We start from the raw sequence: 9,815 nt of genomic DNA, 5'->3' as shown, positions 1-9,815 counted from the left end.
CATTTTACTGGCAAATGCAAAAGTTAAGATGAGTCTTCCACTTAATGCAACTTTTTCTCTGTTCCCAACCCCCTTTCTTTGGATTTATTGAGGATGCATTCTAGCTCTTATATCTTTTTAATAACGTAGGCTGAAACTTAATGGAAATACTGCATTACTGAAATACTAAGCTCTCAGATCAGTAGGATGTGTCTAACAAGCACCAAAGTATTAAAATAAGTTGGCACATTGACATCCAGTTACATATATAAAACGTGGTTCTTGATTTAAAAATTACGGACCAAGAAGCAGCTTCTCCGCTCCTTCTGGAATCTCCACTTGGTTCAGCCCGCCTACCTCCACTCCTGCCTCTACTATGTCCATCAGGGTGACCCAGAAGTCTTCCAAGGTGTCCACCTCTGGCTCCTGGGCCTTCAGCAGCCTCTCCTACACAAGTGGGCCCAGTGCCCCCATCAGCTTCTCTAACTTCTCCCGAGTGGGCAGTAGCAGCTTCTGGGGTGGCCAGGGTGGAGGCTATGGTGGGGCCAGTGGAATGGGAGGCATCACCACCATCACGGTCAACTAGAGCCTGCTGAGCCCCCTTAACCTGGAGGTGGACCCCAACATCCAGGCCGCACCCAGGAGAAGGAGCAGATCAAGACTCTCAACAAGTTTGCCTCCTTCAAAGACAAGGTACGGTTCCTGGAGCAGCAGAACAAGATGCTTGGAGACCAAGTGGAGCCTCCTGCAGCAGCAGCAGCAGATGGCTTGGAGCAACATGGACAAATATGTTCGAGAGCTACATCAATAACCTTCGGCAGCAGCTGGAGACTCTGGGCCAGGAGAAGCTGAAGCTGGAGGCAGAGCTTGGCAACATGCAGGGGCTGGTGGAGAACTTCAAGAAAAAGTATGAGGATGAGATCAATAAGCGTACAGAGGTGGAGAATGAATTTGTCCTCTTCAAGAAGGATGTGGATGAAGCTTACACGAACAAGGTAGACCTGGAGTCTCGCCTGGAAGGCCTGACTGACGAGATCAACTTCTTCAGTCAGCTGTATGAAGAGATGATCCGGGAGCTGCATTCCCAGACCTTGGACACGTTTGTGGTGCTGTCCATGGACAACAGCCGCACCCTGGACATGGACAGCATCATCACTGAGGTCAGGGCGCAGTACGAGGAGATCGCCAACTGCAGCCAGGCTGAGGCTGTGAGACCATGTACCAGATCAAATATGAGGAGCTGCAGGTGCTGGCTGGGAAGCACGGGGGTGACCTGGGGTGTTCGAAGACAGATCTCCGAGATGAATGGGAACATCAGCCTCATCCAAGCTGAGACTGAGGGCCTCAAAGGCCAGAGGGCTTCCCTGGAGGCCACCCTCACAGATGCCGAGCAGCGTGGGAAGCTGGCCGTTAAGGATGCCAACGCCAAGCTGGGAGGCTGCCCCACAGCCAGCCAAGCGGGACATGGCACGGCAGCTGCGTATCAGGGGCTGATAAACTTCAAGCTGGCCCTGGACGTCAAGATAGCCACCTACAGGAAGCTGCTGGAGGGTGAGGAGAGCCGGCTGGAGTCTGGGATGCATAACATGAAGTATCCATTCGAAGACCACCAGTGGCTATGCAGGTGGTCTGAGCTCGGCCTGGGGGAGCCTCACAAGCTACTGCCTGAGCTCCAGCTTTGGTTCTGGCACCGGCTCCAGCTCCACCAGGGTCGTGGTTGTGAAGAAGCTTGAGACTCGTGATGGGAAGCTGGTGTCTGAGTCCTGACATCTGCCCAAGTGAACAGCTGCGATAGCCCCTCCCAGCCTTCCCCTCCTGCGGCTGCCCCAGAGCCTGGAAGGGAGGCTGCTGTGCAGGGGAGCACGGTGAATGGGAGACTCACCTGAGGCTCAGCCCTAGCCCTAAGCCCACCTGCAGGGGAGTTTACTATCGGGGAACCCCCCATTGCCCATGCCTCCAGCTACAAAACAATTCAATTGCGCTTTTTTTTTTTTTTGGCTAAAATAAAACTTGAGCTAGCTCTGCCAAAAAAAAAATAATAATAATAATGTTTGCTCCTTGTAGAAAGTGTAGAAAAATAAGAAAAAAAAATTCACCCACATTATGTCACCCAGAGGGTAACACTTATTAACCATTTAATGCAGTTTTTTTTTGTTTTGGTTCGGTTTGTTTTTTTTTTTTTTTTTTTTTTTTTTAAACAGAGTCTCACTCTGTTGCCCAGGCTAGAATGCAATGGTGCAATCTTGGCTCACTGCAACCTCCGCCTCCCGGGTTCAAGCTATTCTCCTGCCTCATCCTCCCAAGTAGCTGGGATTACAGGCACCCACCACTGCACCTGGCTAAGTTTTGATTTTTAGTAGAGACACGTTTCTGCATGTTGGCCAGGCTGGTCTTGGACTCCTGACCTCAGGTGATCCAATGCAGTTCCTTTCAATGCCCTGAGTTTGTTAATGGCTGCATGTTTAAAAATCTAGAATAGGCCTAATATGCTGGAAACTTAATGTTTTGTAGTAAGAAGACAAAATAATTTATGCAGTTCATTTGACCACAGTTTGTTTTTGATTACTGTGAAAGTTCTGAAAGTTACAGCTATAAGCAACCTTAACCTGTTTTGCATGTTACTCTTGCTTGGTACTTGATTTCTGGCGGGATGTTTTGTCTTTGACTTTGAGAATCTGCTCTCTAGACTTACATAAATATGACAGCTTGTGTTACTAATGCTAATAGATTAATTAGGTAATATGGTTTTAATAGGTAAAACACAACCCAAAGAGCACTGTTCCCGGACTTAGGCAGATCTGGACTCCAGTCCTGGCTCTGCAGCTTCAAACCTGTGCAGCCTTAAGCAAATCACCAAGCTCAAATCTCTTTGATTCTTAATTTCCTCATCACTAAAATGAGAGTAAAAACCTACATCATATGGTTATTGTGAGATAAAAATAGGTGCAGATTCAAAGAAAATCACCAGATAAACTTGAATTGTCACACAGTGTGACTTAGAATTCTTCTAAAAAATCAACATGTATCATAATATGTAAGTTTTTGTAAGTGAAAAAGCCCTACTGTTAAAGGGTTAAATGGTACCTGGCCTTCTATTTTTCCTTCAAATGATACCATGCTAAAAGACAAATAATGAATTAAGAGTGTTCACTTTTTGAAGGGAAACTATCGGTCTGATTTATGTTGCTCATTCTGGCTAAATCTACACCTTGGAAAATTACTGTCATTTTAATTTTCTTCCCATTGTTCTTGGAGTACTCGTGAAATTTATCATCTCTTCTCAGATCCACCTGATACTTCATTTTTAAGCAAGTGCTTCTAAAAAGATGAAGGCGTTTTTTATCTCCAGTTCTTAGAAACCAGTTTGCAGCTGGTGGTAATTTTAATTTTCTAAGCACCTCTTATGAGCAAAAAACTTTGTAATGCCTTTCTACCTATATTATCTCACGAAATGGTCACAAAAACATTAATGAAGCAGGAATATTACACTTTCTACATGTTTTTGTTTTTTATTTTTGAGACTGGGTCTTGCTCTGTCACCCAGGCTGGAGTGCAGTGGTGAGATCTCGGCTCACTGCAGCCTCCACCTCCTGACCTCAAGTGGTCCTTCCGCCTTGGTCTCCCTAAGTGCTGCGATTATAGGCGGGAGCCACTGTTCCTGGCCTCTAGATGTTCTTAAATATTCCCAGCAATTTACAGATGAGGAAACCAAGTCAACACATGAATTGTCTTGATTCCTGGCAAAAAGCTGGCTCGGTATCTCTGGCTTTTTTCCCCATTACAGAGAGCGAGGCAAGACGGTCATTCCATCAGTTGTCACTGAGTTCCTGTCATCGGCTGCACTGGGGAGCGCGAGGCTAAGAGGGGGCAGTCAATTCCCTCGGGTTCCTCCTCACCTGGGTGCCCAGGAGAAGGTGGAAGCCAGGCCGCTTCCCTTTCCTCTCCAGGAGGCCGAGCATGTGCTGCTGGAGGACACCTTACACGGGCGAAAAAGTGGCCCCTCTCCAGCAGCCCTTTACGTTGTCCAAGTCCACCCGCAGCGGCCCGGGGAAGCCAGCGCTGCAGCAGCTCCGCTCGCGGTCAACACTTCAGCACCTGGCCCTAGCGGACAGCGCCAAGCGTGGCTGCAGGCCTGGAGGCCCAGCCAGGGCCGCCGAGGGTACTTGGCCGCCTGGAACGTCCGAAGCAGCAGCACGGCCCTCAGCAGCCGGGTGCCGCGACCGGAGCCAGCGCCTTGCCGCCGTCCGGCCCCTTCGTCTCCGCGCCCATTGCCCGGCGCGTCCTTCCCTGGCCTGCCTTGAGCTGTCCCCTGGGATCCCGCGCTGCAGCCGCTCCCTGGGGCAGCACTCCACCCCTCGGGCCCGGACACGCTGTCTACCCGGGCCATTGAAATGTCCAAGCACATAAACAAGTTTGAGAAGGGGTTGCTGTAAAGGTACCCTTCCTCCAGGCTGAGGGCTCTAGCCGCCCTTGGAGTCTATCCTTGATGGCTCGTCTTGAGACCTTTTAAAAACTCCTTTGTTGTGCTCCCTACTTTATTTAAAGGTATGTTTCGGGAGGCTGAGGCACGAGAATCACTTGAACCCAGGAGGCGGAGGTTGCAGTGAGCCAAGATCAGACCACTGCACTCCAGCGACAGAGCAAGACTGTCTCAAAAAAAAAGTTACCAGTCATAAACCACTACAATTTTTTTTTTTTTTTTTTTTTTTTTTTGAGACAGAATCTTGCTCTATTGCCAGGCTGGAGTGCAGTGGCACGATCTCAGCTCACTGCAACCTCCACCTCCCGGGTTCAAGCCATTCTCCTGCCTAAGCCTCCTGAGTAGCTGGTATTACAGGCGTGCCCCACTATGCCCCGCTAATTTTTGTATTTTTAGTAGAGATGGGGTCTCACCATGTTGGCCAGGATGGTCTCGATCTCTTGACCTCGTCATCCCCTCACCTCAGCCTCCCAAAGTGCTGGGATTACAGGTGTCAGCTGCCACGCCCAGCCTATTTTAACATTTAATGCTGATCTCCATTGTCATGTATGTCTGTGTTTAGCGTATTCCCAGTTGAATTTGCACAAGCCTTTTCGAAAGCAATTTCGCACCATGAAACAAAGAGTCTATGGTAAATATTCTTTGATACTATAATTTCACTTCTGGAAGTCTAACAGAGGAGAAAAATCGGAAGTTGAAAAGTCAACCACACACAAAAATCACACAGATATTCCTTTAAAAACTAATTATAAAGATTTATTACAGCATGATACGCAAAACTAGAAAAATGAAAAATATTTTTACTTACTTAAATACTGATTTTTTTTTTTTTTTGGACAAGGTCTTGTTCTGTAGCCCAGGCTGGAGTGTAGAGGTGGAATCATGGCTCATTGCAGCCTCAATTCCCTGGGCTCAGGTGATCCTCCTGCCTCAATCTCTTGTATAGCTAGGACTACAGGCATGGGCCACCACTTCTGGCTTATTTGTTTATTTTTTGTAGACACAGGGTCTTGTTAATGTTGCCCAGGCTGGTCTTGAACTCTTGGGTTTAAGTGATTAAGTGATCCTCTCACCTTGGCCTCCAAAGTGTGGGATTGTAGGTATAAGCCACAACACCTGGTGTCTTTTGTTTTTTTTTTCTCTTGACCTCTGCTATTGAAACACAACTAAACATTTGTATTTAGAATGTTTAAATAAAACTTCAACCATAAATGGATTCAAAACATGGCAATCATGCATGTGCTAAATGGATTTGTATATTGGAATATTATGGAACCATGGAAAGTACATTATAAAAATGATAAAAAGTGCTTATTTTATGAGTAAAGTAGGACATAAATTTTTAGTACAGTTGGACGTAATCTCTGCAACTTTTATGGGTGATGGCAGAATTATTTAGACACTACTGGATACATGTGCTCAATAAATAGTAATTGGATAAATGAAAAGACAGGTGAAGGGTAGTTCCTAACATGTTTTTTCTACTCATAATTTTCTGTAGCAAGATATGTTGGTTTTATAGGAAACAGCACTTTTTTTTTAAAGATGCCATGTCTAGAAACTTTGTTTGTAAATTGTATTTTCAAATCTTGACTTTATTTTATTTGAGACAGGGTCTCACTGTGTCACTCAGGCTAGTGCAGTGGCATCATCACAGCTCAATGCAGCTTTGACTTCCTGGGCTCCAGCGATTCTTTCACCTCAGCCTTTTGAGTAGCTGAGACCACAGGCCTGTGCCACCATGCCTGGCAAACTTTTGTATTTTTTTTTGTAGAGACAGGGTCTGGTTATGTTGCCCAGGTTGGTGTCAAACTTCTCAGATCAAGCAATCCACCCACCCCCACCTCCCTTAAGTGCTGGGATTACAGGGGTGAGCCACTGCCCCGGCTTCAAATCTTATCTCACAGTTCTGTGAGTGATGGTTTAATTCCCACTGATAGATGAGGAAGTGGGGGCCCAACACCTTATTCTTCTGTGAAATCAGGTTGTAAGTGCCGTGTCTAGGTCTTCTGACTCCAAGTCCCTTGATATTTCCTGACATTGAACTTGGCTGGTATGTTCCAGGCTCTGGTTTTGGAGACAGGAAAAAAATTGCAGTCCCTGCCCTGTGCCTGGCTTGCTGGGTGATTTGGGGGTAAGTCACTTCCCTTTGTGTCACTTCCTTTCTTGGGCTCTTGACCTGGTGGTTTATAAAATCAATCTTTCCCACTGTTTCTTTCAGTGGAGAGAGGACTCTGTTAGGATGTTGTCTATCCTGTCTAACGCTCTCCTAGTCACTTTATCACTCATCTCCCTGTTTTTTCTTTTGTCATTTTCATCCTGTCAATTTACTATGTCCCTTTACCATGTCAATCTCTTGTTGACATTTTGTCATATTTTCAGAAATGATATTTATTTATTTGCTTATTATATATTTTACCTATCTAGATATAAACTTTGTGAGGACACAAGTTCTCTCTGACTTTTGCTCATCTGTATCTCCAAAATCTAGCACAGGGTTGGACTCACTCATGGTTAGCTCGGTAAGATACTTGTTGAAGTAATTGCAGGAATGGAAGTGTACGTGTGATAAAGATAAGATGAGCTTGCCTCTCCCACAACATCCCCTACTACTACTAGTGGGCTTACCCCCATTAGTCTTGTCAGGAAATAAAATGCTAGAGCAGTAGTTCTTGGCTGGGTGATTTTTGCTATCCCAGATGACATTTGGCAATATCTGGAGCTATTTTTGGTTGTCACAATTGGGACATGCTACCGGCATCCAGTGGTCAGAGGCCAGGGAGGTTGCTAAACTTCATACAATGCACAGGACAGCCCCATCCCACTCCAGCTCCTGATAAAGAATCCACAGATCCTAAAAGTCAATAGTGCCAAGATTGGGAAACCCTGTGCTAGAGAGATTGAATGAGGTTAGTTTGCTTATCTGTTTTAAAGTTTTCATTTGGGTGATTGTTTTGAAATAATTTCAAGCATACAGAAAAGTTGCAAGAATAGTATAAAAAATGACCTTCACCCAGATTCTCCAATTGATATCTTACCATATTACATTATCATTTTCTCCATATATGTAATTATTTTTTCTTTCTGAACTATTTAAGGGCAAGTTGCAGACATGATGTTCTGTTACTTCTATATAACTCAGTGTGCATTTCCTAAAAGGTTTTACATAAACAGCACAATTATCAATTATGATGAACCAATGTCATTATCTAATTTAAAACCTTATTCATATTTCACATATTATCCCAACTGTGTGTGAAGCAAGTGGTTTATTCCTCTTGCATTTGGGATGAGGGTGGAGCTTGAGTCCCTGGCTCTAACCCATTCCAGTGTTATTTAACAAGAATTAAAGCTTTACGCCAGGCGCGGTGGCTCACGCCTGTAATCTGAGCACTTTGGAAGTCTGAGGTGGGCAGATCCCAAGGTCAGGAGTTCAAGACCAGTTTGCCAACATGGTGAAACCCCATCTTTACTAAAAATACAAAAATACAAAAAATTAGCTGGGTGTGGTGGTGTACGTCTGTAATCCCAGCTACTCAGGAGGCTGAGGCAGGAGAATTGCTTTAACCTGGGAGGTGGAGGTTGCAGTGAGCCAAGATCATGCCATTGCACTCCAGTCTGGATGACAGAGGTGAGATTCCATCTCAAAAAAAAAAAAAAAAAAAAAAAAAAACTTCCCCTGGAGCCAAACACTGATGTTGAACTCCTGCAACTCACCAACTTTGTTGGGTTGAGTTTGGCCTTTGGATATCACTCTGAGTGATACCTTTAGACACTGAGTCTGGACCTATTAGTGGAATTTTGTGCAGTGAGGATGGTACCAAGCCTCCTTCTGGCTTCCAGCTGAAGCGTCAAATCCTACTTCAGCACAACACACATCCTTGATAAATGGGAAGCTTCATGATAATGACTTATAACAGGAACTAATATCTCCCAAATTGAGGGTTCTTCAGCCAGCATTAACCTGAACAGTAACAGAAATCCTTCAAAAGGCTTTTTAGGTTTTCTGTCTGCCTTGTTTCTATAATCTTTCTTGACATTTCAAATGAATTCTACCTGAAATCCATGAACCAACTTTGAATAGAAAGGCTTATAAGTGAATATTATTTGTCAGATACTAGATATTTGTTATTATGTAGTCTACTAAGACTTAAAATTTCATAAGACTTATTGGTTGCTCTTTTGTTCCTTCCCTTTTCAACTTTCCTTTGATTCTCTGCTGCAGCACATAATTTTTTTCCTCTATCCTAAGAGGACCAGTGTCAGGTACATTTCAGGTGATACATAAATGGTGGCTATTATAAGTGATGTCGCTAGAACTGAAGCCAATGTTTTAGTTCCCTGGGGCTGTTGTAACAAATCACCATACACAGGGTGGCTTAAAAATAACAGACAGTACATCCTGGTTAACACAGTGAAACCCCGTCTCTACTAAAAATATAAAAAATTAGCCTGGCATGGCAGTGGGCACCTGTAGTCCCAGCTACTTGGGAGGCTGAGGCAGGAGAATGGCGTGAATCCAGGAGGTGGAGCTTGCAGTGAGCCAAGATCGCGCCACTGCACTCCAGCCTCGGTGACAGAGTGAGACTCTGTCTCAAAAAAAAAAAAAAAAAAAAAAAAAAACAGACAATAGCCGGGTGTGGTGGCTCACATGGAGAAGAAAGGCAAGTGATGATGGAGCAGAGGCTAGGGTGATGTAGCACCAAGCCAAGGCACCTCAAGGATTGCCAACAACCACCAGAAGCCAGGAGAGAGCCATATCTGAGTCTCTTCTCCTTTTCTTATAAGAACATCAATCATTGGACTTAGAGTCCATCCTAATCCAGTATGACCTGATTTTAACACATTATATTTGTGTCGTCGCCCCTCAAATTCCTATGTTGAAGTCCTGATCCCTGTACCTCAAAATGTGTATAGTCATGGGCTGCGTAACGACACTTGAATCAATGATGGACCGCATATACGACTGTGGCTGCATAAGATTATATACCATATTTTTACTGTACCTTTCCTACATTTAGTTATGTTTAGACACACAAATACTTAGCGTTGTGTCACAATTACCTGCAGGATTTAGTACAGCAACACACTGTACAGGTTTGTAGCTTTGGAGCACTAGGCTACACCACATGGCCTAGGTGTGTAGTAGGCTATACCACTCAGGTTTGTGTGACGACACTCTATGATTGCACAACAAAAACATCGCCTAATGCCACATTTCTCAGAATATAACCCTGTAGTTAAGTGATTCATGATTGTATTTGGAGATAGGGCCTTGAAAGAGGTATTTAGGGTGAAATGGTATCATAGGGGTAGACCCTAACCCAATATAACTTATGCCCTTATAAGAAGAGAT

General features: G+C 44.7%; 1 pseudogene; it reads left to right on the top strand.

Annotated features, from left to right (window-relative positions):
- The first annotated feature begins 355 nt into the window (after positions 1 to 355).
- LOC129015183 (keratin, type II cytoskeletal 8-like) lies at positions 356 to 1,746 on the top strand (annotated as a pseudogene).
- Positions 1,747 to 9,815: the final 8,069 nt, after the last annotated feature.

The sequence above is a fragment of the Pongo pygmaeus genome, chromosome 18 (genome assembly GCF_028885625.2).
Source record: "Pongo pygmaeus isolate AG05252 chromosome 18, NHGRI_mPonPyg2-v2.0_pri, whole genome shotgun sequence".
Taxonomy (NCBI): Eukaryota; Metazoa; Chordata; class Mammalia; order Primates; family Hominidae; genus Pongo; species Pongo pygmaeus.
The sequence above is the reverse complement of the archived record's forward strand: the minus strand, read 5'-3'. Positions and strand labels throughout refer to the sequence as shown.